The sequence below is a fragment of the Anas acuta genome, chromosome 1, assembly GCF_963932015.1.
Source record: "Anas acuta chromosome 1, bAnaAcu1.1, whole genome shotgun sequence".
Lineage (NCBI taxonomy): Eukaryota > Metazoa > Chordata > Aves > Anseriformes > Anatidae > Anas > Anas acuta.
Genome location: NC_088979.1, coordinates 171,248,201 through 171,271,716, shown reverse-complemented (window position 1 = coordinate 171,271,716; position 23,516 = coordinate 171,248,201). Strand labels below are relative to the sequence as shown.

The following is a 23,516-nucleotide window of genomic DNA, read 5'->3' as shown; positions in this document are numbered from 1 at the left end:
CAGAAAAGACAGTGATATCATTCTATTCAAGCTCATTTGCCTTTTACCTTATATTTTGTAATGCCTTCACAACATACTGTCTCCTCTGAAGAATACCTTTTCTATAACTCACTAATCCTCATGTACACACACTCGGTTCTACAGAATTAGGCTTAATACATTATCTGATCTGACTACAAAAAGATATTTTTCTACTCTAAAAAAAATACACTGCCTGCAAACACCATAATCCATGAAAGATAAATGAAGGGATTCAATACCAGAATTTGAAGTGACCTGAGTAAAACAGAAGAATGGCAAACATATTAATGATTTGTTCACCCATGTCCTTCATGAGCTATTTAAAACAAAATAAAGAAACAACAACCACAAAATGGAAGAAAGTTAGTGGCTATGATTATACTGCTTTATTTAATGCATTAAGGGGTTACTGAGATAAGAACAGCTATTAGCTCTGCCCTTATAGAATTACAGCCATCTGTAGCCTTAAAAATAATTTTGGAGGTAGTGCATTCTTTTATCTTGTGTCTGATTGTGTATACATTCATATAGGTAGTATAAGGTGGTCAGAAGATTAGGGGAAGCATTAAACAACACTCTTGTGGTGAACAAGCCTGAAGTCAGTTGTGGAGCTTTTCTTCACTTGGACTTTGTATGCTGGCTTGAATGTGTGCTTGAATTACTAGAGCTGTAACAGTAAGAGAGGTGAACCCACCAGCCTTGGAGGTTGGTGGATTAGGGAGGCAGAGTGGACAGCAGGCTGGCAGCATGTGCTCCTGTGGGGCAGGCGTACGCAGCGGTGGCTGCTGTGGAGGGCTGGCAGACTGGTAGGGAGCATGTGTTTTCACAGCAGTGCCATTGCAGTGAATGCCAGATTAGAGGTAGTGAGAAGGAAGCTACTGATATTTTTGTTCAGCCTGAGCTTTTGCAACTTGTTCACAAAAGTACACTTGTGTACACGGTGTGCTGCAGCTTGTAACCAATCCACCGGTGTGTTTGGCTAATTCTGAAGGGTGGTGTGCAAGAGGGAGAATTATTACCACTGCCTCTTCCCTATTCCTCACCTTGCAGGCAGATGAAAACCCTTTTTTTTCTTTTCACTGCCCAGGTACAGCAGCTCTGCCTTGTCCTGCTGTTGTCTCTTCATGGTTCCTTACAGTCTTCTCCATTCACTTCTTGCTATCTCTTAATGCTAACCACTGAAAACAAGTGCCTGCAGGAGAATCGAGCAAGAACCAGACCAAAAGGCTGTGAGTTCACACAGTGTTAGGCAACATAACATGCAACGTAACTTTCAGATTTGCATTTTCTTCATACCTAACACACTCAAACTTGTTTTTATTAAGTACTATCATGCCTTAAGGCATGCCTTATTACTCAAGCTCTTGTGTATCTGCAGTTATCTAAGTCAACAAAACTTCAGGCCTGAATGATAACACTTTTAAAGTAATTCGCAGAGAATGACTTTAACTGAATATTTATTTTATTTTATTTTATTTTATTTTATTTTATTTTATTTTATTTTATTTTATTTTATTTTATTTTATTTTATTTTATTTTATTTTATTTTATTTTATTTTATTTATTTTTTCCCCTGCAAGTTGATTTACTAGGAAATTCTTGGCCTCATTCAAAAAGTTTGCCACTTTATCTGGCAAACCGTTACTGTTTTTCTGGTCAGTAGTGAACTTTCTCTCATGAATATCCAATATCTATATCAACAGGAACATCCTTTGCTGTTTTATTGCCTTGAATAAAATATATTCTGTTGCTTCTACTCCAACATTCACAAGAAATTGTATTTAGTACTACACATTTTATAGACTTTCAGAATGATACATATTCAGCTGTTACAAAGTGCAGTCTCACAAAATCCCACAAAAAATATGAGACAAAGTATTTGTACCTTATGTAAATTAATGCCTTATTAGCAATTTAATCAGTGCAGTCAAAAATTGGCTCTGAAAATGCTGCCTCTCCAATTTTGCAGCTCTGGGCAATTGTCCAGTCTTTACATAAGGTAAGCTGTCCTCTATGTTGTTCTGTAAAACATCGAACATTTTTTTCAAGTTTTAATTGGTGTTTGTTTGGATGGTTTATGTGATGACTTAGTAGAGTAAATTGTGAATTAATATGGCACATATGAAATTTGTCACTTTTTTTTTTTTTTGACTAAAGACAGCTAGATATTTGCTTTTGCTATATAAGACTTGTCCTGAAGATTTACTTTCAAAAAGGATAGTATTAGTTGACTATGGTATGTACATAAAGCATGAGGTAGTGTATTTTCGCTTTCCCTTTCCATGTATTTTCTTCTATGTAGCCATGATAGCCACAAAAACATTAGTAATGCAGCATTTCTGAGTTGCACACTTTATAAACGCAGCAAAAGAAAATCGTGCACAAAATATGAGTATTGCAGAACATGATGTTCAGAGACTCATTACTCAGCCAAAATGAACTTTTTTTTTCTTTTTTTTTTTTTTTTCCTGAGCAATGAAGAAAAGATTGCAAAATTTCAGTTTTCAACACCATGCTGTCTAGTTGTGGATCTATTTGAAGGAAGATTATAAGAACTATTTTTAGAATCCAGAACACATACTTTTCAATTTTTTATTTTGAGTTGAATAAACAAGAAAAATCACCTCCTACTCCCCAAAACTTAACATTTAAAAGTATTTGACTCGAATAAGCAAATGAGTTATTATTTCAGTCTCCTGCAATACCAAGAAAATGTATTATGAGCATGTAATTTCATCTGATCAAATGCTGAGTTAATCAGCATAGATATCTATAATTGAGCTAGTTACCTAAACTCACTTTATATAATAGCAAGATATAGACACTTTTAGGCAACAAATACTTTCATTGTAGCTTAGACACCTAAAAAGGTCAGTGAGATACATCCCAAAAGCCCATTTCTGCCCATTGACTTTTGCCCATTGAGAACGCAGATACTGAGATCCCATGTAAATATCAGCACTGTCAATGTCGATGTCTGTGATGAATCTCTCCCTTAAATCATAAGGAGTGACACATGGTGTGTAAGGCAAAGAATACCCTGAAGTGCTTTATTACAAACCTTAATCTTTCCTAATATACGAAAAGCTAAAATTACGTAGCAGTAGAAGAAGCAGGAGAAATCGAGACTCTCCACCAATATCTGAGGTGTTGTAGGGAATCAGACCAAAATAAATACATAAATCACACCAACAGAAAACACAGTGACCAAATCCCTATTATTGGAACAAAACATTATTTAGCTTTAAGCACTACTACTACTGCTAACATAAAGCATTCAAGAAAGCCAACATCCTTAAATTGTGTTTGAAGGACAAATTGTGCTGGAGTATTAAAGATACCACTTGGCTGTATGCAAATGGGACTAGTTTTTAGGTGTCTGTAAATAAGCAGGCATTGTACTAGAACAGACATTAGTGAGTTACAAACTTGAGTGGAAGGTAAGCATCTGAAGTAAATGATCGTTGTGAACCTACTTAGGTATTTATAGTTTAAGCTCATGATCTGAGAATAAAATCTCAGCCTCTTTCTGAGGTCTGGATCTCTTCCAGGAGTGAGTGTTAAATTTAATGAGTATGTGCGTATGTGTGAGTGGGCTGCAAGGTGCAGTAAGGCAGTTACATCAAGGCATCCATATCAGAGGTGCTCTCAAGTAGTTAGATCCATATTTAAAAATCTCCTGCAGTTATTATTCACAAAATACCCTGCTAGATTTGTCCTGTACATTGAGTTGAGCAGTAGCCCTACTGGTATCTATACATTTTTATAGACAACAATCCAAGACAGCATTAACTTTATTTTAGTCAAGTTCAAGCTGACAGTGAACTGGAAGCCAGTTGTCTGCCACCTTTGTGCCCTGTGCCAATTAGCTCTGTCACTCAGAAGCACACTTTAACGTGAGCTCTGACCTTCTACCTCATGCTCAGTTCCCTGAATTTAGAAGATTAGGATTGCTGTAGGAGTGGATTTAAGACATTCTGTTTGCTATCTGAAGTGGGTGGACAAAAGCTGGTTCTGAGCCGCCACTGTGGTGCCAAGTTAATGCTGTACTGTGCTGTGCTTGCTGATGTTGACTGTGCAGTCAGTGTCTCCAGAGGTCAGCTGGGGATTCACCTTCTAGGGACATTGAAGTGGTACCCAAGTGTTGATGCTCTTTTCTGCATCTGCTGTTGATGGTTGCAGAGATCTGGAGGTTGCAACTGATTTGTCTTCCCCAGTCCCATCTCTCCTTGGGTGGGACAGGGAGCCTGTGAAAGGAAGGGCCTCTCCTGAAGGCCACAGTGGGGGGAACAGCTTTGCTGACACGAGTGAGAAGTTGCACCCAGAACTACATGCAAGTTGTCAAAATCTTAACAGAGGGTGTCCAGCAGAAACAATGGCTTGCTTCCTATTTCTTCCCAATAATAGGAAACACAGTATTGTTGTTACCACATTCTCTCTGTCAGAGTTCAACAACCCGTGTTTACTTCCCTTTTTTTCTCTTATGTGCTTCTGTCAGCAAACATGTTCCCTTCCTGCCGTTGTCCTCAGTGCTGAGATAAATGCCGCTTGCGAAGAGCCCTCCCTGCAGTTCTACATTAGAGACTTACCTATGCCTGCTACATATTATCTCCACTATATTTCATCCTTCCTGGAGGAGACATTTCATCTTCAAATTAAAGTTTCACACAGTACAGAGATCAATTAAATGATAACATTTTCTAATGTTTAGGCTGGTCTTTTTCTTTGAGTAACCCTTGCATTGGGTACCTTTATAGGAGTTCTAAAATTGTCTCAATTTCCATGACAGATAACCACAGCTTTTATGAATAGTTCTCATCATTAGCATCATTATTTTCAGACAAATAAAAAAAAAAAAAAAGGTGTAAGAATTGCTTCTTTCCCTGTGAATATTCCAAGTGCTGGGCTGTAAAAGTTACAGCAGTTTTCTCATATAATCTGTCCGAGAGACAGCCTAAAATTCATAAACAATGCTCTTCTAAGACCTTTGAGACTTTAATATTTGTTGCACAGTGGATATTTGGGACAAGAAGTTTCATTTTTTTTAACCTGAGTCATCAGAATGTTTTTTCCATTTCACTTCAGCGTGCAGTTTCATCCCTTCCAGCATTTATCGGGTCAAGGCATAGTGAATGGGACTGGTGAAAAATAACAACTGTAGCAACACGTACGCTTTTTGTTTGCTTCTCCAGCAAAATAGTTAAGGTCATTATTGAATTAAAAAGGAAGATGTTTTGAAGTGAGCTTGTGTATGCATTTTGCTTAGAATTCATGAGTGAAGTTGTGATTTGTTCCAAGGTACAACTTGCCTTTTATATATGCATTTATTTTGTCATCAGTATGGCAAATAATTAGATGTTTGTTTGTTTGTTTTTTTTCTATACAAAAATGGTGAGTTCTTGTACAATTTAAGAAATAATAAAAAATAAATTCTGGAGCTCTGAAGCAAATTCTGCATTATTGTCAGCAAAGTACAGCTTTTTGATTAATGTAGTGGCTAGTATTGCTTATTAATACAAAGAAGTTTCTAATTACTCTACAAAGCCTAATGTGGAATTTTACTATGCCTGTAAATGGAACAGTCTAAAAAAGTCTAAGTTAATTGCATATTTATAGTCAATTGCTGGACAATTTTCTTCAAATGAGAAAAAATATGAGACTTTTGGAACTTATTAGCTGGATTGAGTGCCTGCATTTTGCTTTTAAGTTTCCGCTTATGATCTTTAGAGCATTTTGTATTAAATTTTTAATTGGTTGAACAAAATCATATTAACGCTCTACATTTTAAATGGCAAGTTCACGCCCACCATCTCTGTAAATGCTGAACTCCTGCAGCATTAGGCATAAGCGATGTGTAGATGTCCCCAGATAGTAGCAGTCATTTTGGAGGCTATAGCATTTGAATGCACTTTTGAATGCACACATTTCTACAGGGGATGATAAAGAAAAGTCCTGTATGTCAGACAAAGAAACTGTGAACGAAACCCTATGCAGAGTTCATAAACAAAGGATACACTTTTGTGGGATCATGTTCTGTGTCTTGAGCTTCACCTCTTGTGCCTCAGTAATTTGAGATGCTTGTTGGTTTGTCAGTTGGTCACACAAAATAAACTATCCAAACAACATGTGCGATCATCAGCCAATCAGGTCTCCAAAGAGCCTTTAAATGTTCAAACTGAACAAAGGCTCTATATCTGTCAAGTTCAGAGTACTGTCTTGGACAGCAGCTCCCTGCCAGGTAATGTGCTGTTTTTCTATTTCCTTTTAGCTTTACTTTGTGTAATAGATAGTTTCAGATTACTGTGGTAATCCATGCAAAACTAATTGACTAATTAAATTCAAGACAAGTCAGTGCACCAGCACACATTGCACAATATTTGCTATAGTCTTTTTAATGATTATATAGCATATATTGACAAAAAAAAAAAAAGAGTGAAGTGCTTTAAAAAAGAAATATTCTAACACTCTTCCTACCTCTAAAGATTTATAAGAAGGATTGATATGACTGAATGGTGAAATTCCCTGGTCTTGTCAGGCTTTATAGGTTTGATTTTGATTGGCATTTGTTCTTCATGTATTTTGCCAACATTTCTGAGAAAATAGAGTTCAAAGATGAGACTTCTAAGGAGGAACTTAAAGAAGTAGCTCAGATCAGTGTAGCTCAGGTCAGATTTCAGAACTAATGGATGTGAAATGTAAATTGGAGTTAGAATGAAGGATGTGATGGAAGTTGCTATGTGGCTATGTGACTTGGATTGAATTAGCAGAATGATAAGATGGTGATGAAGAGCACAAGCAAAGTGTTTGGCAGAAGCACAGCTTCTAGGAAACTCAAGAACCTCACAACTAATATACAAAAAGATGAATGAGCGCAGGAAGAAGATTTGAAGACAAGTTGGACACGGCTGAGACAACAGGGAAGGTGGATGATCTCTGTGGCAACACGTGTGGTAATAAAGACTACAGCCTAGGCTGACAGGGAAAATTAATCTCGTGTTCTGAAGTAACATACAATTTATAAATGCAATATCAATTTTACTTAACAAGAAAAGTCTTTATCGTATACATCTTATTTTCATAAGCATTTGGGAGGGCAGCAATAACATAAGCACCTTGCATGGAACCAAGTAATGGAATCAAAGCTATTCTGCCTTGCTGAGCACTTACGCAGTTGGTTCTTCGGCAGTGCCAGGGATTTTTATAATAAAGAATGATGGACTGCTTTTAAAGCAAGCACTGTGGGTGTCTATTTCACTGACACAAGTAACTTTCTTTCAGTCTTTTGCAACCTCAGAACTCAATGTCCTATGACTGAGTTTAGCTGTAGGCACTTTAAAATTATTAGATTCCTTTGAAGCAATTGAAATAGTAATTTCCAATTCTGTTTTTCATATATAACAAACTCCCCCCTCCAAAACCTCCAACCAACCTAAACAGTTTTTCTAGTGGTTGATGCATTAGCAGTTTTACAGTGGCTGTTTATACAACATTGTGGACAAGTGTTTATTGAACTCATTTCATGGAGATAGGATGTTGTTTTTAAATTCTGTTTTTATTTTACCTCTGTTATCAATGTTTACAGCTTCAAGGTCTAATTCTGTGCTTACTGAGCTCAAATCAGAGCGCAAAACTGTCTTAGATTTCACTAGAGATGGCTCAGTGACCAGAATTTCATTGTCATCTTCACAGCTCTTCTAAAGCACTCTAATGGCTTCCCATTTAGCAAAGCTTAATAACTAAGACTACAAAATTAAAAATTACTCAACAGGTCAGTGGTGACAGTTTTCACACTTAACTTACATTGAGTATTTTTATACCTTTCTCTATATATTTTTGGTTCTTATTTGTTCATGGTATGTTTCTCATTAAACCTACGTGAAGCATTATACATAAACTGTTTCTGAAAAAAGAAAATATTGGGAAGATTAGAAAAAAAAAATATATTGTTTTTCACCAGGTGCTGGAACCCCAGTGTTTTTTCATGTAGTCCCATCCTGATGTACAACTGATGTATTGTAACTCTCCAACAGTAAAAACAGTCATTTGGTATTAGTAAAGATAGAAGGAGATAACAGAATGGTGTTCCAAAAGGATAAAGATAGAGAGGCCTTTGAATCTTTATATAAAGGACTCGTGTTTGAACAAGTGTGATGCAACATTCAACCTTAGTGAAGCTTCAAAATGATGACAATTCCTTTTGTTTTAGCTTACCTCCTAAAACTCTGTTTTTCAGATTGTCACACAAAGTCAACTTGCTAATACACCTCTCTGTCCCCTTAAAGAGTTGGAAAATGGAAAGAAATGGAGTAGGAAAAAAAAATAAAAAATCAGCTTGCCTTTCTTCCCAAAAGTCACAGAGAAAGGAAGCACTGTGCTTGACCCACATAACAGAAGAATGCAGGAGAGTGAAAGACGTGTGCAGTGTAGTTACAGACATTATAAAACAATCACTGCATGATGTTTAAACATTGCTTTATGGTGTTTCCACTGAGATATTCCATTACTATGTGATGATAATGAATCATGGTTGAACTTCGCTAAGAGCTCTTGCCATGACTGCATACTTCTCTATTTTTTTTGTTTTATTTTGTTATGTTTTTGTGGATTGCACATGGAAACAAGGCAGAGAAATTACTTGAAGAAAGCAACTAAAATAGAAGTGGCAAAATTATAATGGCACTTATACGGAGACAAACTTTTCAACACAATTTTATTTGAACTTGTGAATATTATTTTATTCAAGTTAGAAGTGCAACTTTAAATATAATCTTGTAGGGAATGTGAAAGAATGCCTTTAAAAATATCCCTGGGCAGTGTATATGTGTTGACAAGTGTTTTTTTTTTTTTTCTTATTTTTTTCCATTTCTGTAGACATAGCTTATCTACAGCAACTAATTTGAGAAATAATATTCCCAGCTAAAGAGGGAGATTGAGACAAGCGTTTATTATTATTATTATTATTATTTTACTGGTAAGGTGCTCAAGATCTGTAAAGCATCTCAGTTCAGCTGACAGTGTTTCTACCAGATCTAACTCCTACACACTCAGATGGCAAGTCTTTAGAGAAGGGAAAAGTGGCATCTGGTGATTCAAAACAATACAAAACTGATGGAATCAAGTTCTTGTAGATGACAAATGGATATGGCCATCAACCTCAAATAAAATTACCATATGTGATGCATGAAGGTCCTGAAAATTCTGGTAAAACACTCAACTATCTGCATTGTCACATTTAAAATTCTGTACTTTGATTATGCTGCAACAAATTAGTATTATAGGTTTAGAAACAGTGTATCATAATTGATGCATTTCTTTGATCATAAAATTGTCACTGTATGTGGTGTACACGGATGCACAAGCTATGAACTGTACATATGCAAATTAAATAAGGTATGAAAATTATAAACTGTAATTTTATCTATACTTGTGGTTTTGCACTGCATTTTGAACTCTGATATGGGGATTGTGATTTACATGAATAACAATGCACATATAAAACTAGCAATAAATATCTGGTGTATGAAGAAACTGGAGAAGGAGTAGTAGGTTGTAATAACAATTCTAATTATTTTAGTAGTAGTAATAGTAAGTTGACAGCTGGTAAGCTGATAATGAACTTTTAACTGCAGGACTCAAGTTTAAGCACAGAAAGGTCAAAAAAAGGAAAGAATGGGCTGTGACTTTGCAAAGAAAGAAAAGATGTAAAAATGGCAAAATTTTATTCAGTGAGGTAACTCCTTTTTCTGGGTGATACTCGATCTGATGCATGCTGTGTTTGTTGGTGAGGGTGATTAGTAGCTAAGAGTAAGGTAAACTCAATTGTAGTTCACTACATTTGTATAAAGGCTCACATCTGAAAACATTTAATCTGAATATTAATTTTATTCATATAAAAGAATATTTAGTTGTTTTTCATAGAGCACATTATGTGAAGTTGTGTTTTTTTTTTTTTTTTGTTTTGTTTTTTTTTTCCCATCAGTACTTCCTTTAAGAGGCTAATCAGAGTGAAACTTTATACCATACAGCCTATTAAGAATATGCACAAGTACTAAAGTGGTGTGTGAAAGCATTCACAAGAACACAAGAATTGCTCCTTTAGTTCAAAAACTGAAATATTTGTTGATAATAAGGTGGAAGTTGTAAAAATGCATTTCTGTTCTTTGACAGATTCTCTTTGAAATCAGTAAACAATGAATTAAAAGGGTCAAATTGTACACGTATTTCTGTAAAACCAACCCTTCAGTTAAATATAGATAAATAGTATGAAAATAAAATTTAATTAATAATATGCATAATCAATTTTTCTAATTCATAATTTGTATGTTTAAAAAGGATTTAATACAGAGCTCTGTTTATACACTGCTGTTAATATATATATATATATTTTTAAATTTAAAATCCACTTTAAAAGAAGAAAAACACATGAAGAAAATGACACTTGTGGATCTCAGTGGGATTGACAAGTGTCTTTTGCATAAAATTTCTAACAAGTTGCCAAATATGAGCTCAATGTGTCCAGTCATATGCTGAGATGTTATAACACTTTTTGTATAAAGATGCAGTGCCATGGACAGTAATGCAATGAAGCAATATTTCTCAGCCAAATCCTATTTTTCAATCCCCTTTAATTTGCTTGTTACATTTTATATACTTGGGTTCAGTTTTTACATTAGTATATAATAGCACCTGGCAATTTAAACCCTGGCGTAAACCTATCACAGAGGATTACTGTGCTGTGATGTTGTGTCTACAGTATATATAGATAACTTTATCCATAATAAACAGTATATATGTTTTAAGGCAATTAATCAAGGTGGTGATTTTTTTAAATCGACACACAATCACTGGTTGGGTCAGTGTGGGTTTGTATAGAATAAGAACCCTACAGTTACCCTTAGATAATGAGAACCAGCATCAATGTTTAATTTATTCATTTCTTTTCACTTGGAAAGTCAAAATGAACTGGTATCTTCATTTCTGCTTCTATAAGCTTTCACATTAGTTTTACTTTTTTGTTTTCAAGTAATATTTAATTTGAAATATCAGAAGAACAAAATTAAATTCTAGGTGTCTATACAAAGATGAGAATGAATAAAAGATAGTTTCTGTTCATTGTAAATTTCAATAACAACAGTCTAATTTTAATGCAGCTTAACTATTTCAGAAGTCATTTGACTGTCAAAGCCAGTATTGCTGTAAAGCAGTGAGTGGAAGCAGTCATCCTTGTGTTAAATGGGACAGATGATGACCTTTTTGCATTTATCATGTGATTAGAAGTGCAAAGAACTTTCTCCTTCAAGGGCAAGATACTTTAAAGTGTCAACAGGTGGATCAAGTTCTGTTCACAAAACTGGAAAATTTTATGGCATGCTTTCACCTTGTCTTAAACAAAAAGAAATTTAAAGAACTGAATAATTAAATTCCAGCACAAACAACTGATCTGAACTTAAATGAACTGGACTATTAAAGTAGTGGATAGGCAATTTAAGAAGTGCTTTGAGTTCTAGGACTCAACTGTTGTTTAAAGCCAGGTCCCCTTTAGAAGACCAGGGCTGCATTAGTTAGGATTCCTTCTAGACAGCATGTGATGCAAAAGGAGCTGTGAGATGGAACAGCATATCCCCATCTGTTGCTGGCCAGCTGTCCTGTATATCCCCCTCCTTTTCATGAGATCAGCCTGACAGCAGTAGTTATGCTCTCAAGCCAAGATGCAGCTGAGCTGCAAACAGGAAGGAAAAAGGGGAAGATGAACTTCTTAGTAGTCATTTGGCCTGTCTAGAAATCAGTCCCTGTGTGTGTTGGGCTTTCTAGCTCTGAACCAGAAAAAGATAATTAGCCTCTGCTTGTGCCACTGAACCGCCAGTCTTTTCCTAGAGGCAAGCGACAGTCCTTGTTGGGAGAGATAATAACATTGTTTGTTTATTTATTTATTTATTTATTTATTTATTTATAGGGAATATTGTCTGAAGAAATTAGTATTTTCCTGGTTAACTACCATTTTACAATGCTTAATAATGAACTATTTTACATTTCATTAAATTTAGCATTGCCTTGTGTCAGGAAAGCTCTTATCACTTAGCCTCCAAAGACTAACTCCTGCATTTGGGAATAATAATTGCTCTTCCTTCTTCAGAATGGTTAATTTTGCAATATGTTCAGGAAATACACTACTGACAGTAACTGCAAAATGTTCTAGTCCACACAGTGTCTTCTTATACCTAGATCTGTGGGAGAAAGATGAAATAATATCAAACTACCTCTTTAATGCTTGTTCTAAGAGAAAGGAATAGTGGCATTGCTATGTATCTATTTGAGGAAGAGGACTCTTTTCCACATTTTGGAAATCTTTTAGACAAGGTTCAAAGTGCAGTTGAGGAAAGTAGAATGGGATGCAATTCACTCCTTCTGGATTTGCCTTAAAAACATGCATCATTAAAGAAAACAAACTTTACAATGTAGATGCACAAGAAAAGGAGAATTAAAATATTGTAGGCAATTTGTAGGAAATTCTTATAAATCGTCTTCTGAAACACATTGTTGATTTTTATGTCCTTAGTTCTTCCTTTGAAACCTTTTCAAAGGACCAGGAATAGTAATGAGTAAGTAGTTTGTTATTATATTTAAATATATATGCAAAAGTATATATATATGTGTATGCATTAAGAGAAATCTTCACAAAAAATCTAATAATTATATTGGTTGTACAGTTGAGAATCCTTCATTCTATAGAATACTTTCCTAACGGAAGCTAGGTTCACTGGTTTTACACCACTTTTTATAGTCTATGTCCCTTGCAAGAACATGAAAGCTAACAAATGATGTGAAATTAATGTTCCAGTCAGCCCAGTATCCTGTTTCCAAAAGTGTTGCACTGGATATGCATAGACTATAAGAAACTGGAAATATCTAGTATGATCTTGTAATAAACATTTGGTGGTTTGATGTCCATCATGTCCTGAGACAAGTTTCCCCCTGTCAATCTGAGAAGTGTTTGTAAAAAAATACTATTTTTAAATCTACCTAATCCTTTCTTTGTGTGCCCCCCCTTTGTATTGTGAGAAACAGCAAGTGGTTCTTACCTTCCTTCATTACATCATTCAGATTTTATAGTGTCACAGACACAGCAGCAAGAATATGTAATTAATATCATTACATCACCTTCAGACTGCCTGGGAAGAGCCATCTCATGTGTTTTACTTCATTCACAGTTATCTGTGGTGACCGTGTGGAGTGTTATGTCATTTTTCTCTTCTCCCCCATTCCTGTCAGACTCATTGAAGCTCTTGCCTTGGCTGACAGTAAACTTCAGATATTTGTGAAAGAAGAGTATGATACAAATGGATTTTGAGAAAAAAAAAAAAAAGAAAAAGGATACTCATTTGATAATGCAGTATGAACGTTTTTGTCTTGGTCTTTGTGTTTGTTTCACAGCCTTCACTTTCTTGGGAATGCAGACACAGAGAAATGCTGGTGCAGCCTGGTACTCAGGACACTGTTGGAAGGGAAGCCCCTGGCAGGCTTCACACAGCAGCCAGTGCTCTCAGAACAGTTAGGGAGGTAATTCATACCTATGCTGCTGGCTGGCCCTTGCTGAAGTTGTCTGAGTTATGGCTCCAGGCGAGAAACTTAATCTAAATTTGAAATGGCAGGTGGATACACCATCAGCCTGAGATCACTGTAATGTTATGGTGGTGCCCAGCTCAAGCAATCATTACGGCTAGTGTGCTAGGTGGAGAGGTGTTAGAAAAGCAAAAATAGAACAGTTGCTGTGTGGGGAAGAAAGTCTCTGACACACTTTGGTTTTGTCCTTGTGTGCAATGGGAGTTGTGGCAGTCCTGAGTGATGTGAGACCTTGAGACATGCAGTGGAAAGGCAGGACTAAGGAGGTGTCTGTGATGAAGAGAATATGATGTGGGGGACAACTGATTGTACTAAATTGAGAAGTTTGCATGAGCGGCAGCCAGAAAACACTTCATTTTGCTGTTTTTTTGATTAGGACAATTGAGATGTGGCTACAGGAACATGAACTGGCTCTTTTTGAGCATGGTGACCTAAGATTATCTACTCAAATGCAGAAATCTTTAAGCTGTGAAACAGAAAGCCTTTACCTCAAATAGTTTTATAACAACCACTCATCTTAAAAGTAGACGTCATTAACATTTGAAAAGATCTGTTTGAATGAGGGCAAAATTATACCCTCTGCAAATCAGAAGACAAAGGATAGTTTCAGGAGGAAGCAATTTTTCATTTTATGCACCTTCATTCCCACAAAACAGGTAGTTCAAAAATATATTGAATAGTGAAATAAAGAAAGATGGGAAAAGAAGAAATCTTAATGACAAATCAAGAATCTATAAAATGTATTTTAACCAAATCTGGTGCTACAGACACTTTTACTTCCTTATATATAGACCATCACTGTACTAAAATGACTGGTATAATGAAACAACCATTTAAAGGCCTCAGCGTGTACATTGCTGTATCTTAAGCGGCTTGGATTATCTGTCTGTCTGTCTATCTATTGATTTAGTAAGATGGGCTTTTCAGAGATGATGAATTGAATTTTAATAGCACTACGATATATACAGTTACTGATATGTCCTCAATCTGAAATTCAAAATGACTCATTTTTAACTTGGAAATAAGAAAAGACATAAGCAGGAAGGTAACTCCATAGATTAGGAATTTTTCCATTAGTAATGAACTCTCTTTCACATGTTATTAGGAAACTCATTTGTATCCATAACTATGAAATGCACCATTGGAACAAACATTAATATTTTTTGCTTAGTAATTCATCTCTGACTCACAAGGAAGACTTACTATAATGTATGAAAATATAAAGAGTTAATTACAGTCTATTGAAAAGCCTTGTGAGATGCATTGTATGCTTCACATAAGACACATTGTTTTCCATCCCACAGTAAGTACTTTATTTGTTCAAAATGATCCCATGGTATTCATTTCTGACTTGGCAAGAATGATTTAGATCAACTGTATGTACTAACATCTGGCTGCATAGTGCAGCTGAATTACTCATGTGATAGCAGTAAGAGAAGAAAATGGCAAGCAAATATACATAATTTTAGGCTCAAGGGCCCAGTATTCTTGTGCAGTGCTGGTTAAACAGACCAACAAAGCAGAGACAGTTTGAGATGTGTTAATATGGGAAAATGTAATTAGTTCCAAAATAAAAGTTATTTAAGCAGCAGATATAAACAGGAAAAAATGTACTAGGCATGTATGTATTCAAATCATACTGTAAGGCTGGTGATTTGCTGGGTATTGTACAGTTGAAATAGAAGTTTCAAGAAGAAATGACAGAAACAAATCTTTCACCGGTAGATATGTTATCACAAGTAAATGTATCAACAACAAAAATGTGTCTTTGTTAATTATTGCAGTTGTCCCATTGGCTGAGTCACAAAATTGCATCTAAAGACTAGGGTAACAATTGATATCTGTTCTTGAGGAACATTTCATTTCAAACACAGAGGTGTCTGAAGGGCAACTTAACCTTAAGTTCATGGAGAAGTAGGTATGACTGAATTTCCTTATCCCACTAGGAAAACATTGTCCTTTAGCTAAATATAAATTCTTCATCTCTCCTTCTGTGCTAACCATAAGAGTGCAGAAGTTGAAACTGTTTTTTTTTTTTTTTTGTCTGCCAATATTCAATAAAATTCAATATTCAATAAAAATATCATTTTTTTTTGTCTCCCAGGTATTAATTTATCCATGCACCCATCCATGCATCCACCCATGCATCCATCCATCCATATCTCTCTCTCTCTTCCTCCCCTTTTTTCTTTCTTCCCCTTCATCTGACACACAATTCATTTTGTCCTTATCCAACCAAGATTCTACTGAAGGTTTGTAACATCCCTCACTTTCAAAAAGAAGTTGAAGGTGGCAAGCTCTGACTTTGAGATCCTAAGCAGCACTGACCATGGCATCTCCCCAAAGTCTCATCTCCCCAAATTATTTTGACATTGGTGCAGTCTTTAATTCTTTAACCCCAAATTTGTTGTGGTTTGGTTCTGCAGCTAGTGTAAGATCTCTCTGTTTGTCTAGTTATCTGTATAACATCTAAGGCTTGCTTTCTAAGCATTGGTATTAGAGAAATCAAGGGATATCTTGTGTGTTTTGGAAGCCTAGAGCACATTTTTTAGTTGGAGGTATCTGCAGTTCCCCACAGAGTGGTTAGGGGTGTGTAGGTGTCTCTGCATCACTCAGGTGGTAGGTGAATCCAGCAACAGCATAGTATTTATCTCAGATGTTCTCCAAGGTAGCAGAAAATAGCTGCTTTTCCAGATGCAAGATAGCCTAGTGTGTGGGTACCTGCTAACAGGACCAGTGCCATAAAGAGATGTATGTTGGTGGCTTCTTATACAAAACCTGAGATATCAGCAGAAAGCATAGACTGTCCTGATGGCCACATACCTGATGGCCACCTGTACATGGCATTGGACAAAAAAACATTGTTGAATCTGTGGGTAATTTAAAACTGGTGAGCTAGACCATGGCCTCTGAAAAATAGTTTCAGTGTCTAAAATGGCAGGTTAGAGGGGTATACTCTCACAAGAAGGCTTGCTTTCACTGTTCCCTCATTTCATATGACAATAGTGTCTGAACTTGCTTTCAGAACACAGTTTGCTTATCTGTTCATTATGAGCACCACAACTGTACTGAACTGGAAGGAAGATTTTTCTGAACTTATACCAGAAATGCCTAGCTACAGACTTCTAGCTACTTCTCAATCTTTTCTTTCGTTCCACTGCATGAACAGCACAAACGTGATTCTGCCTACTCAGAACTGAAAAGGTTCATCCAACTTTAGAAATGCTAGATTTCCGAAGATCCTTATGTCACCATAGACACTATTTCTGAGTGGAGATGTCATGGAAATACCTTATATCGCTACAAATTGTAAAAGTTGCTTTGCATTTTATTTAAATGCTGAAAGTCATCCATTAAATTCCTATGCACATTTTTACTTCTCCTCCAGTCAAGTTCATAAATCTTTATATCAATAACCACAAATGCCGTATTTATTTAAATAAGTATAAGGATAAAATGCTATTTTGTTTCACAGAAGATTCAAAGACACATCTTTGAGATGCAACAGACTCCTGCTGTTTTTTTGAGATCTTATCATCTCTGTGACTAGAGAACCAACTTTGTTTCTTTCCTATGCCCTGTAAGGGAGGATGAAGTCAATTAAAGATAATAGTTGATGCTGTCATGATATAGCAATCAAAAATCAAGACATCCCTCTAGTCTAAAACCTTCTTTACAAAATGTTGTGTCATCTGCTTGCCTGCAATACTGATTAAAAAATATTTTTTTTTTATGAAATTTATGTAACCTGCAAACTACCAAGTAATCATGGAAATACTTGAAATAACAGCAATAGGCCAAGCTTTTGGGACTCAGTCATTTACTGCGACTTTCCTTTCAACTTTTGTTACATGTGACTTTCACAAGGTTTCTTTTATTATCCTGTGTAGTTGCCATAATAACAGCATGTCTGTTGTTGGAAACCTCAAGTTGTATTTGTTGCAGGCATACCATGCAAGTAGGAAAATTGTACTTAAGCTTTGACATAGTGCAGAATGACTTGGTTCATTTATCTGGATTCAGCTAGCTGGGGGTGGTTCAGCAAGTTACTCTGTTAGTATAAAATTTACTTCCTTGTCATTTTTGATAGACCATTAATTACCCCTGTCAAGTAGTAGCAAAGGGATTTGTAGTCTGAGTCCTGAAAAAAGGGATTTGTAGTCTTGAGTCCGGAAATTTCTGAGAGACAGCGTGTGGAGTAAAACTAAAATTAGGCTTTGGTGTGGTTTGGTTTGACTCATTTGACATAATTTCCAGTGTTTGCCATTGTGCATTTGTTGCTTTATTGCTTGTGTTTCATAAACTATTACGTACCATATATGACATGGTTAAATAGGCTTTGCTGATTATATCACATAAATCAACACCATGGATATGAGATCGTTTGACCCCATTCTTCATTTTCAGTATCAGTGTGAAGTTTTATATATTTCCACAGAACTAAAATTTCAGTTTTTAAAAAGAATAATGTTTTTAGTGGAATAATTTAGAGTCCTCATTTTCTTAGTTTAACTCATTAGAAATTTTTCCTTTGGCTGAAGTACACATTGTTTGGTCCTCAGAGCTGTAAGGTTTGACAGGGTAAACTTTTAAGGATATGGAAATATTGTGTGTTTCATTTTCTACATTGTCAGCTGATTGTTCTCAGTAATTTCCATTCATTGCTAGTAAAGCCAACATTTTCCTTTAACATTTTCAGAAAAAAAAACACACTGGCATTTGAAATGTCTGTGGGAAATGTACTTCATTACTGCTTGATGAACTCTGAATTAATAGGTCATTTCTAAATAAGATTATTCTGCCTACTCAAAAAAGAAAAAAAAAATAAGAAGGAAAGAAACCATAAGGAATTGAAACAGATATAAGTGAATTCTTTCTAAATGCTATTTGTTTTTTTCTGTGATGATATGATGAAGAAAAAATGAATTATGGGAAATAGGATTAGTAAAGGCAAATTAAAACGAACATGATAATATGAAACATACAAGTATTATTCAGAATATTAGAATAAACAGAGGAAGGTTTCACATAAATGTTTCATTGCAATTGGGTTATGGCTTAGTTGAGTATTTATGACAGATATTTATACCCTGATGTTGGGGTAAACCAAACCAAGCCCCCTCCCAGTTTCATATCTATTTGACTGTTGGAAACTGCTTAAAGAGAATTATGAAAAGTTTTACATAATTTTCTTTAAATGATATACTGAATTTTTTATTCTTACCCCCCTTCCCCCATGTATAAAGCCTCTGAAACTTGGGGGGGGAGGAGGGAGGCAAGGGGGCGGAAGAAAGGTTTTACTGTCCTCTGAGTCTAGTTTTAAACTCACCTGCCCTTCTCTAATTTGATTCAGATTTTGATTGTTCTAAGATAAAAACCATGACTTTTCTTCATTGTACCTGATCTTTGCTGTACTGGCCAGAACTATTTTTGAGAAAGGGGTCAAGCCCACATATCTATATTTCTTGCGGGAGATAATGAATCTGATAATTCCAAAGAAGCAACTGGTTGTATGCTGGGTGCCACACCACAGAAATTATGTTGTATTTGCTCCTTGAAATACTGTTTAATTAGACCATCTAATGAAGAAACTAAAAACTTAAATTTTCTTACAAACCTGCATGAAATTCTTCGTTGATAAGTTCTATTTAACACTCAGCAGCTTGGCCCAGATCTACATCCTTTCCAAAATCCATTGAATGATGTCACTGTTGAAAGCTTTTTGGCATATCAGTTCTCCAGAAATGTTGTGGCATTCAGAGCTGGTCATCTGAGGTGAGAGTGTCTCTTAGAAAAAGTGCTGCAGTGTGATAGCAAGCCATGAATAGTTTTTTTAAAAATTCCTGTCTCTGTCGATACTATACAAAAGAAACATGCCCTAACTATTTGTGTGAAAGTACAGATTTTTCCTCTGGATTGACTAGAAAAGAGGAGAAAGGAAGAAAAATCTGTAAGGCCATAAAGAGAAGCAAACCCTATTGAGAGGAGAGAGTTGAGTACTTCTTTTGTAGCAAGTGTATGTGGCTATACACACTGCTGAGTCTGTCTGCATTTTCTTACACAATTCTCCACCTCCCTGCATGACTTAACACAGAATATAGTACAGGCAGGGTCAGTGATGGAGAACCAAAACCTCTAGTCATAAGGCTAAAAGGTGACCTTGTGCTGTGTTGCCAAATATTTTATCTGAAACCTGAACTGAGTCCTCTTTCTATATCTTTGAGTGTTAGCACAGGTAGTGAAGTATTGGAAAAATAAATAAGTTTAAATAAGATGAGTGTGGCAATATAGAAACCAGAATGGATGAGAATCGAGGCTTCAGAAAAAATAAAATAATAATACTATGCATAGTATTCTATTCCCTTCAAATGAGATACTGTTTTGTTTATAGCAACTTTTATTTTTTAAAAGTAAATTGTATTTTGGCACAAAAAAATAGGCTGATATGCTCCTCTTCCCATGCCTTTTAACAAGTGTTTGCTCATGCTGCAAAACACAAATTTTCAGTAACTTTGTTAGTGCAGAATGTGTGGAATTTGGATATACGATTTCTGCTAAGTGGCATATGACACAAAGCCAGCACTGACTTCAATTTTTCCAGTAAATCCATACATTTGGAGATGGGGATAAATACTGAGTCTTTTACAGATTAGCCTCTTTCATTTGCAACAAGTAAAAAGGGGAGGTTATGGCTACATAATGATTTCAGATTTTCAAAATCAAGATGTCATACTTTTCCAATAGAAGAGCTTGGACATAGATTCTAACTTGGCCTGCTAAAGATGGAATCTGTTGAAGTAATAATACTAAAAGAGATACATTTCTTTGCCTAGGAGAGAGAAGTAATCTGGGATGAACTGTAGAGAGAATGTTGATATCATATAATCAATAAATTAGCATTGCTATTAGGCTTCCTTCACTCCCAATTAAAATAGTGATTGTCATTGAAATTGCCAAGTTTATACTGAAGACGTAGGAAAATATTTTTGCAAAGTATACATTGGCCTTAATATTTTACAATATCTCATATTACAAAAAATTCTTCTCATCTGAAATGTTGACTTCAATGTTTGTTTTGCCTCTTTTTCAGCTAAGAAACCCCACAAACTCATTATTGTATTCCTTGCAAAATAAATTAATTTGTAAATTTTGAATGTGTATGCTAAACCAAATAAGAAAGTTGCATTTAAAAATCGGTGGTTTATTTTTCTTTTATAGAAAAGAGAGGGTGAGAAAGAATGTTTCTGAAATAACCTTTCTCTCACTGAGTTATCTTTTCAGGCTTTATTGTATGCAATGTTTTTGATAACTATTACCTAAATTGCTGGAAGTTATCACTTTATTTTTATCAGTTTACATGTAAGGTTATTTGCATAAACAAACCTTTAATGTCACAAAAATCTGTTAGAAAAAAAAAAAAAAGACATTCTGAAATTTGGAGTTCAGCGCTACTACCACTCTCATTTTGGAAAGTTTTGTGCATGGTCTCTTTTTCTGGTCTTTTTCTGTCTGCCATGGCTGGTCTTTTTCTGTCAGCCATACTTGTTCTGGAGAAACTTCATGGTATCACAGCTCTCAAAAACCACAGATGCCACTACGTACCTGCAGGTAGCTTGCCTGTTGCATTTTAATCTTTGTGCATAACTCCCGGTACTGTGACATGGCGATAAACACTTAAAAATGCAGTTAGATTAAACAGAATTTGACATTGGCTTCCACAGAAGGCAGTTTTCAAGGGCAATGATAATACAGTGTTAAAGACCTTGCCATCAAGAATACATATTCTTTTACTGAAGACTGAAAGAGAAAAGAAGCCAATAAACAATATACACTACAACAATAGAACCACTGAATTCCTCTAATGGACAAAACAAAACTAACAGAACTGCTAATATATGAACAGTTACACTGATTGCTGTTCATGACCTGAATAAATGGTCATCATTAGTATTTGCCTTGTAGAAATGTATTTGGCCAGTTCTCATCATCCCTTAATTCAATACAATTGATACAAAATGGAGTACAAGCTTCACATGTAAGCTTGATATACAAGCTTCATACATATAAGCTTATATTTATTAGCAAGTATATAAATGTCAATAATCAAAACTTCAAACAGCCACTGAATGCCCTTAAATTTCTTTTTCAACTTTATTCAGGCTTCTAAAATTCAGCTGATTAGCATGGTCAAAAATGCCCAGTCTTGATCATGCTAGAAGTTTTTCTGCCTTTGGGATCTGTTAAGTAAACAACATAAGGTTATTTGATAGTTATGGGCTGTTTGACATTAGTAGAGTACACCTAGTTGGTACAGTGTCACATTGTTGGCCATGTCAGGTGACCCTGTCACTTCATTTTTAGCTGCTTGTGCAGTGATCAGAGCATTACCTAACATTCAGGTTTGTTTTCTATCAAACAGAATTCTAGCCAGCGTGTTTTCTATTTCAAGAGAGTACTTCAGTTGTGAGACTGTTCAGGAGAACATTGCTGCTCCATGTAATCAAATTGTTCAGTTTTGGAGGGAATAATCTCATTTTCCATGGCTGCTGAAAATATAACTACAAACAAAATTTAGCTTGAGCTAGAGAAGTTGCTGCTTTAGAGGTGAGTTGAAGCTCTAGAGATTTTCCTGTAGTGGTTTCTTTCTGATACAGACATGTTAGGCACATGTAACTCACAACCAGTTTGCAAAGGTCTTAAGACTAAATGTTTTATTTGAAATAAAAATAAGTTTATCCTAATTCTTAAGCATTTTGTTGAAATAAAACATGAAAGGCTTCCCTAAAATTATTAGAAGGTTTGATGCAGAGTGAGAGAATGGCTCCAGGTCATCTGAAATGTAAGTCACTCTCTTGACTGGAAGAATATGCTTTTGTGTAATGCAGGGAGTTAAAAATAAGTCAGGTGTATACTTATTATTATTGGTACACTCATATTATAGATTATGAAAAAATCATTAAGATGAAAGAATAAATATAATGGAACAAACTAAAACCAAGACACTTCAAAGAAGGAATTAAATGTGTCAAACAACTTGACACATACCAGTCAACTCATACTGGATTAGAAGCATGTGCTGTGGTGAGAGAACTAATGTATGCCTTTGAAGACTTTCATATGTCTTTCTGCTACATGTTCCCTGTCCTGGTTACATCAACCTATTTGCAAAATAAGCATCATACTGCATATTTTGCACATTCAGCTGCTAAGACAGCATTGTTATTCCGAAAAACAAAAACTAAAACAAAAACCTACAACCAGTTATTATATCTACATTCATCTGTGTGTATCATTTTCTGTGAAGTAAGTGGAGTACCCTAGGATGCACATAATAATTCTATTTTGGATAGAGTTTTTTTTTTTTTTTCTCTTTATATATATATATATATAATTGATGAGGATAAAGATTCCATCTGGGATTCTATAGTAGCCATTTTGTGTCAAATATGCCCTAGAGCCATCTTTGCTTTGCTTTGCTTAAAAAAGCACTTTATTTCAAGTGCTTTATTGGCAATAAACAATGATTTTGTAGCTACATGACAGCATATGGTGGAGCAGTATCACATTTTTGCACAGGTATGAACAGGTATGTATGACATATTAGAGAAATAAAACTGCTTTGCAGTGTTAAGAGACAAAAGAAATAATTTTCTCAAAGTGAGGTGCACCTGTGCATATATCTTCATTGTAAAGACTTGCAGCTTGTGTATGTGAGGTACATAACTGCAAGTTATCTTTTCCTTATGCAGTTCTAGAGGAGGAACAAGTAAAACCTTGTTATCTAGCTCATGTCAACATCACTGCTATTTCTAAGTCTATTTTTATAATTTAAATGATTTTTTTTGTCATTATATAATTATTCATAGAGGATGTTA

General features: G+C 35.3%; 1 protein-coding gene and 1 long non-coding RNA gene across 3 annotated transcripts in view; one reads left to right on the top strand and one right to left on the bottom strand.

The window, feature by feature from the left end:
- Positions 1-23,516, bottom strand: part of LOC137849580 (uncharacterized) — a 633,107-nt gene that overhangs the window by 9,574 nt on the left and 600,017 nt on the right. The window contains exon 2 of the long non-coding RNA XR_011091965.1: positions 1,065-1,213. This is a non-coding gene — a long non-coding RNA (uncharacterized lncRNA). The remainder of the gene's footprint in view (positions 1-1,064; positions 1,214-23,516) is intronic.
- SLC16A7 (solute carrier family 16 member 7) overlaps positions 1-23,516 on the top strand; it is an 85,053-nt gene that overhangs the window by 13,975 nt on the left and 47,562 nt on the right. Inside the window, exon 1 of one of the 2 annotated variants that reach the window (XM_068669338.1) lies at positions 6,119-6,259. The exons of the other annotated variant lie outside the window; for it this stretch is intronic. The gene's annotated coding sequence lies outside the window, so the exon portion shown is untranslated. Of the gene's footprint in view, positions 1-6,118; positions 6,260-23,516 lie in introns of those variants that run through there. 2 annotated transcript variants of the gene reach the window in all.